This window comes from Antechinus flavipes, chromosome 6 (assembly GCF_016432865.1).
Source record: "Antechinus flavipes isolate AdamAnt ecotype Samford, QLD, Australia chromosome 6, AdamAnt_v2, whole genome shotgun sequence".
NCBI lineage: Eukaryota > Metazoa > Chordata > Mammalia > Dasyuromorphia > Dasyuridae > Antechinus > Antechinus flavipes.
Genome location: NC_067403.1, coordinates 28,989,129 through 28,995,128, shown reverse-complemented (window position 1 = coordinate 28,995,128; position 6,000 = coordinate 28,989,129). Strand labels below are relative to the sequence as shown.

Genomic DNA, 6,000 nt, shown 5'->3' with positions numbered 1-6,000 from the left:
TTTCTCTCTTTAAAAAATTTTTTTTAATTTTATTTCCCATTTCTAATTTTCTCCTCTCCATTCCCTATCCATTGAGAAGGCAAAATAAATTAATACCATCATATATATATATATATATATATATATATATATATATATATATATACACACACACACATCCAAAATAAATTTCAGCATTAATCAATTTTAAAGAAAAAAAATATGCTTCAATCTGCTCTCTGAGTCCATCAGTTTTCTGTCTGGAGGTGGATAGCATTTTTCATCATGAATCCTTTGGAATTATGGTTGCTCATTATGTTGATCAGAGTAGCTGAGTCTTTCACAGTTGATTATGTTTACAAGAATATAGTCAACTGTCAAATACTGCAAAATCAAGAAAGTTGAACACTAAAAGAAGTCATCAAATTAAGTAACTAAGAGATCATTGGTGACTTTAGAAATGGCAATTTCATTTAATTATTAGAATTGGAAGCCAGATTGAAAGGGTTGAAAAGTAGGAAGATGGTACAGACAATAAGTATAGATAACTTTTTAAAGATTTTGTCTTCGAAAGGAAAGAAATAGCTCAAAGGGATGAGTCATGAGCATTTTTTCAAGAATGGAGGTGATGTTAGGTTGTAAGCAACAAGGAAAGAGTCTGAAGATATAGATAAATATAAAATTAGAAGTAGAGAAATTGTCTGGCAATAATGATACAATGGAGGATTTGGCATATGTGTAGATCCTATCAGCTTGATAAAATGGTGTCTCTACTTGGAAAACACTAAGTAATCACTTCTGGTTTCTCTAGTCTTCACCTTTCTGTGAATTATATCTAGAATGGAAAAAGAAGAAATAAAATGATTAATGATTCATGTATATGTATAAACACATACATATACACATATATACAAACATTTAAATTGAAGAATATTAAATTGACACCCCCTACTTTCCCATGATAGGACTACATAGAAGTGCTCTTTTGACTTTCTGTTTTAACATGACCTTGCCAACATTTGCTCTCTATTTATGCAAGTTAAATAGATCACTATAGAGCACTTAAGGATCTTCTTTAAGGACTTGTCTTATTTATTGAATCTGTTGTGTTTTACAAAGTTTAGGACTGAGAATTACAAATTTTGCTTCCATAATTGCCACTTAATAATGGGGTATAATAGTTAGATCTATCTTCAACAAGAAAGGAACTACCAATATTTGCTCTCTATTTATGCAAGTTAAATAGATCATTATAAAGCACTTAGGGATCTTTTTTAAGGACTTACCTTATTTATTGTGACAGTGGATCTGTTGTGTTTTTACAAAATTTAGAACTGAGAATAACAAATTTTGATTCCATAATTGCCACACTATATTTTTGTGCTATCCAGTATAATAGTCAGGTCTATCTTCAACAAGAAAGGAACTACCAATATTTGCTCTCTATTTATGCAAGTTAAATAGATCATTATAAAGCATTTTGGGGTCTTTTTTAAGGACTTGCCTTATTTATTGTGACAGTGGATCTGTTGTTTTTTACAAAGTTTAGAACTGAGAATTACAAATTTTGATTCCCTAATTGCCAGTTAACATATCTTTGTGCTATCCATGGGGTATAATAGGTCTATTTTTAACAAGGAAGGAACTACTCCTTTCAAGGGAGAAAGTCACTATAGTTTAGTTTCACTACCACCTTATTAAATTACTTCTATAATTTACTATTTCTTGTACATGCTTGAACATTTGTGTTATGTAATTAGAGATTACATATTCCTATATGTCTACTTCGTGGGACTTCAGTTGTCAGTTATATCCGTCAGCATCATTATTATGGTTTAATAATTGTGCATTACAGTGAGTAGCTGCTAAAATTCTCAAGCAATCCTTTTGGACAAGTTGAAGAGATAATAGGTATTTTTAGAAGAATGGGCATTAATAGTTGGACGTTAGTTTGTGATTATGTTTTCAATGTAGTGGTTTAGGATTCAGTGGCCTGTACTGGTCAGTGGCCTGTGCTGGTCAGCTCCTGATCAGTGAAATGAAAGAAGGCAAAGATAAAATGCTTGTTTCACTTTCAGATGACATAAAACAGAGAGGAATAGCTAGTATATATCATGACAGAGCCAGTACTCAAAAATACACTTACAGGTTAGAATATTGAACTAAATTAAATAAGATGAAAAAACAAATTTTTAAAAATCAACCTCACAACTGAAGGATAAAGGGATTTGTTATAGTCACTAAATTATATAAAATAATATAAATGCCTTGACAGGTTAGAACTTTGGATCAAATGTAATAAAATGAAATTTAATAGGAGCAAATGAAAAGTTACGTGGCTTAAAAAATATCAACTTCAGTGAAAGATAAGGGGAATGTTCCAGTTATGTCAAAAAAAAATTAGTAGAGCACAAGCTCAAAGTATGATAAGGCAGTTACAAAAAGCTAATATAATCTTAAGGTTTTATTAAAACAGGTACAGGGACTTACATGAAAAGATGCTAAGTTAAGTGAGAAGAATAAGGAGAGCACAGTACACAGTAACAGCAAAATTGTGTGTTAACTTTGATAGACTTAACTCTTCTCAACAATACAACGATCCAAGATAATTGCAATAGACTTGGGATGAAAAATGTCATCCACATTCAAAGAAAGAACTGTGGAAACTGAATGTGGATTGAAGTATACTATTTTAACTTTTTTTGGTTGTTTTCTTTTTTCATGGATTTTCCCTTTTGTTCTGATTTTTCTTTCACAACATGACTAATATGGAAATATGTTTTAAATGATTGGCAATGTATAAACTCTATCAGATTGCTTGCTGTCTTGGGGAGGTAAGGGAGGAAGAAGGGAAAAATTTGGAACTCAATATCTTAAAAAAAAGTGTTGAAAACTATCTTTACATGTAATTAGAACAAGTAAACTACTTGTTATTTAGGTCTTTTCAGCAATTCAGTGATTTAAGAAATTCCAATAAACTTTGGATAACAAATGCCATCTGCATCCAAGAGAGAACTATGGAGACTGAATGTGGATAGAAGCATAACATTTTCACCTTTTGGTTTTTTTTTTCTTATGGTTTTTCCTTTTTATTCTGATTTTTCTTTCCCAACATGACTCATATGGAAATAAGTAAAAAAATGAATGTACCTATACAACCTAATAAGTTTTTTTAAAGATATTATTAAATAGAAAAAAAAAAGTAAAGGTACAGGCAGCTTCTCCTTCCTGCAGATCTCCAAGCAGGCTGAATAACCACTTGCTGTAAGAATTGTAGGAAGTGGGTAAGTATTGCATATTGTAGATGGCTTTTGAGGTGTTTAAACCCTGAGCTGCTATGATTCTTGGATTCTATAACCTATGTTCATAAACCACATCACATATTATAAGCAAATTAGAGGAACAAAGAATAGTTTTCCTCTCAGATCTGTGGAGAAGGAAGGAATTAACTACCATAATGTTGACCTGTGCTAACCATTTTGGACCTTAATTTTTTTCACTTAGTGTGTTTCTTTCACATGCTCTCTGAGGACCCTTTCAGTTCTATTCAATTCAATCCAATCAAAATTAATTAAGTACCTACCATGTGTCAAGCACTCTGCTGAGGATGCAAAGAAAAGAAAGACAGCCCCTGTCCTCAAGAAGCCTACAGTGTAATGGGGAGAGGTGGAGAGGGAACACTACACAAAAAGAAACTGAAAAGGTGATAAGGCAGAGGTACCAGGGGATATGGTGAGGAGACATGATATTCTGTGTATGGAATAGAGAGAGATAAGATGAAGAACTTACAGGAATGTACAAATTCTTTTTCTGTATTTTATTTCTGTGTTTCCCCTATGACCTGTATAATATGTGCAGGCTCATATTTACTTGAGCCTTGGCCAGCTATAAACATATTTACTTAATCTGAGCTGATGACATTTATCAGTATTTTACATTTATCGATATTTAGTCTATTAGCTTGACCACTATCTGCTTGATTAAGCATGAAGGCCTGATTTTCTGTTTCCTAGAAATCAGGAGATTTCGGGGAAACAGAAACCTTCCATTGCAATCTCTCTGAATAGCAACAACCAATTAGATGCCTCCCCCTCCCCTTCTCAATGCTTTCTTACTTGTGATATAATCTCTTGTATAAAAGCTGTGTATCTTCACTACTTCTTTAGCCCTCCTACCATGAGCTTTCTCTTTCTTATCTTATGATGGGATGGCTCATCCTCCGGAGGTTTTCAACAAACAACTTTTCTCCCTTCTACTGAGTGATCTCAGTAGTCATTTTGGATAAGGGTCTTCTACATCCCTCACATCTGGAATAGAAATCAAACACATCAATTCCATTGATGGAAAATGGAATTAGCTGAAAAGTTCTGAGCCCTCTGAAAAGGAAGGCTATGAAATGAGTTTATTGATCTATTTTTCAGCACTCCGATCAGAGGGAAGATGCTACAGAGGAAGCCAAGAAAGTGTTGAACATTAAAAGGCCTATAATTTTATGATCCATGCAAAATGTTTTTAGAAACCCCCAAATTAAATAGTTTCCCAAACTATTCCTAGGTTGCTGCCATTTTGGAATTTCTGTTTTATTTATCTCTCTTAATCTATTACATTTCCCTCTGGAAAGATTCTCTGTTCTTTGAAACATTACTTGATCACTAATTTTTTTTTTTAATCTACAGAATCTTCATAATGTTTTACAATTGCAGGTACTTAAATTAGGTAATCACATTGCAATTAAAATTAAGCTAAAGTGAGGCACAAAGTTCCAAACACATTCAGTTTATTGGTAAGGCTAGCAATTGCCAATAAAAGGGGGTCTCGACTCTTCAGTCAAAAGACCGTGAGGTGTAACTAGACAGCCCTCACATAGTTTTGGGAAATAAAAGAGATAAAGAACAGGAAGCATAAAACAATATGACTGGTTTTAGAGTCTAAATTATCATAGATGATAGAAAACAATATGATTGGGTAGAATTCAGGAATGCAGGACGGGGAAGAGCTCTTCTTTCCATTTTATTGCTACAGAAAGCTCATTGGTGGTGTCCACCTGCATGGATAACAGTCCAGACTTTTTTGAAGGACAGCCAATATTGTAGAAATAACAGATTCCTATGTGCTCACCTGCATCTTACAAGATTTATTATTGAGATAACAGATGTCCCTTAATTGTGTGTGGGCTGTAAGACATGTAGAAACAATATGTTTCTCAAATTAAGAAGGTTTATGGAGGCAACTTAACTCAAAGAGAAAAAATGAAGTTCTGGACTTAACCAAGAGATAAAGAAAAGTGGCTTAAGTAATTTTTACAATATATTAGGGAATACAGAATAGAATCAATTACAAAATGAAATTAATTTGATTTTCTGAATCGAAAGACCCAATTAAATTTGATTGGGTAACTATTAAAATTCTAGTGATTTTTTTTTTCAGGGAATCTTATATTATTTTGCTATGTGAATGACATTTTGTTAAAGGACAGTCTTTGAGGACAAAGTGTGCTCTACAGAAACAATATTTATAATCAAGAAATAAGCAAAGACAAAGGTGTTATTGTTGTTCAGTCAAAATGATTGTTGCTAATCACTCACTATTGCCCTTTATTTTTCTGAAGAAAAAAAAAAGATAATCAAACATTGTAAAACAGGAAGGCACCTTGGTCTACTATAGCATTTCCTAGATTCTGTTCATGGGATTTGGGTTGGGGGGGAAGTTGATGCAAGCAATATTCTTCTTTCTAAAATATTAAATGTGAAATTTTATACTTCAATACATAGACTACTGTCCACTTGTTATTCCTACCTCATTTTACATGACCAGCCTATCTATTTTTCCTGACATATATCTCGTTGATGATGCCTTTTACACAATTTCTTGTACATAATTTATCATTGGTAATATACTGCAGCCTATTTACTCTCGCCACACATTTTTCTGTAGCCTTTTGGGTGATCTACAATTTGGAAAGCTTGTGGTTTTCTATGATTTATAGTACTAAAGCATCATTTTCTTCATCCTGCCCCATGA

The 6,000-nt window shown here is 32.8% G+C and overlaps 1 protein-coding gene across 1 annotated transcript in view; it reads right to left on the bottom strand.

The window, feature by feature from the left end:
• Positions 1-222: 222 nt before the first annotated feature.
• Positions 223-6,000, bottom strand: part of LOC127540800 (translation initiation factor IF-2-like) — a 55,285-nt gene continuing 49,507 nt past the window's right edge. Inside the window, exon 3 of the mRNA XM_051965660.1 lies at positions 223-814. The gene's annotated coding sequence lies outside the window, so the exon portion shown is untranslated. The remainder of the gene's footprint in view (positions 815-6,000) is intronic.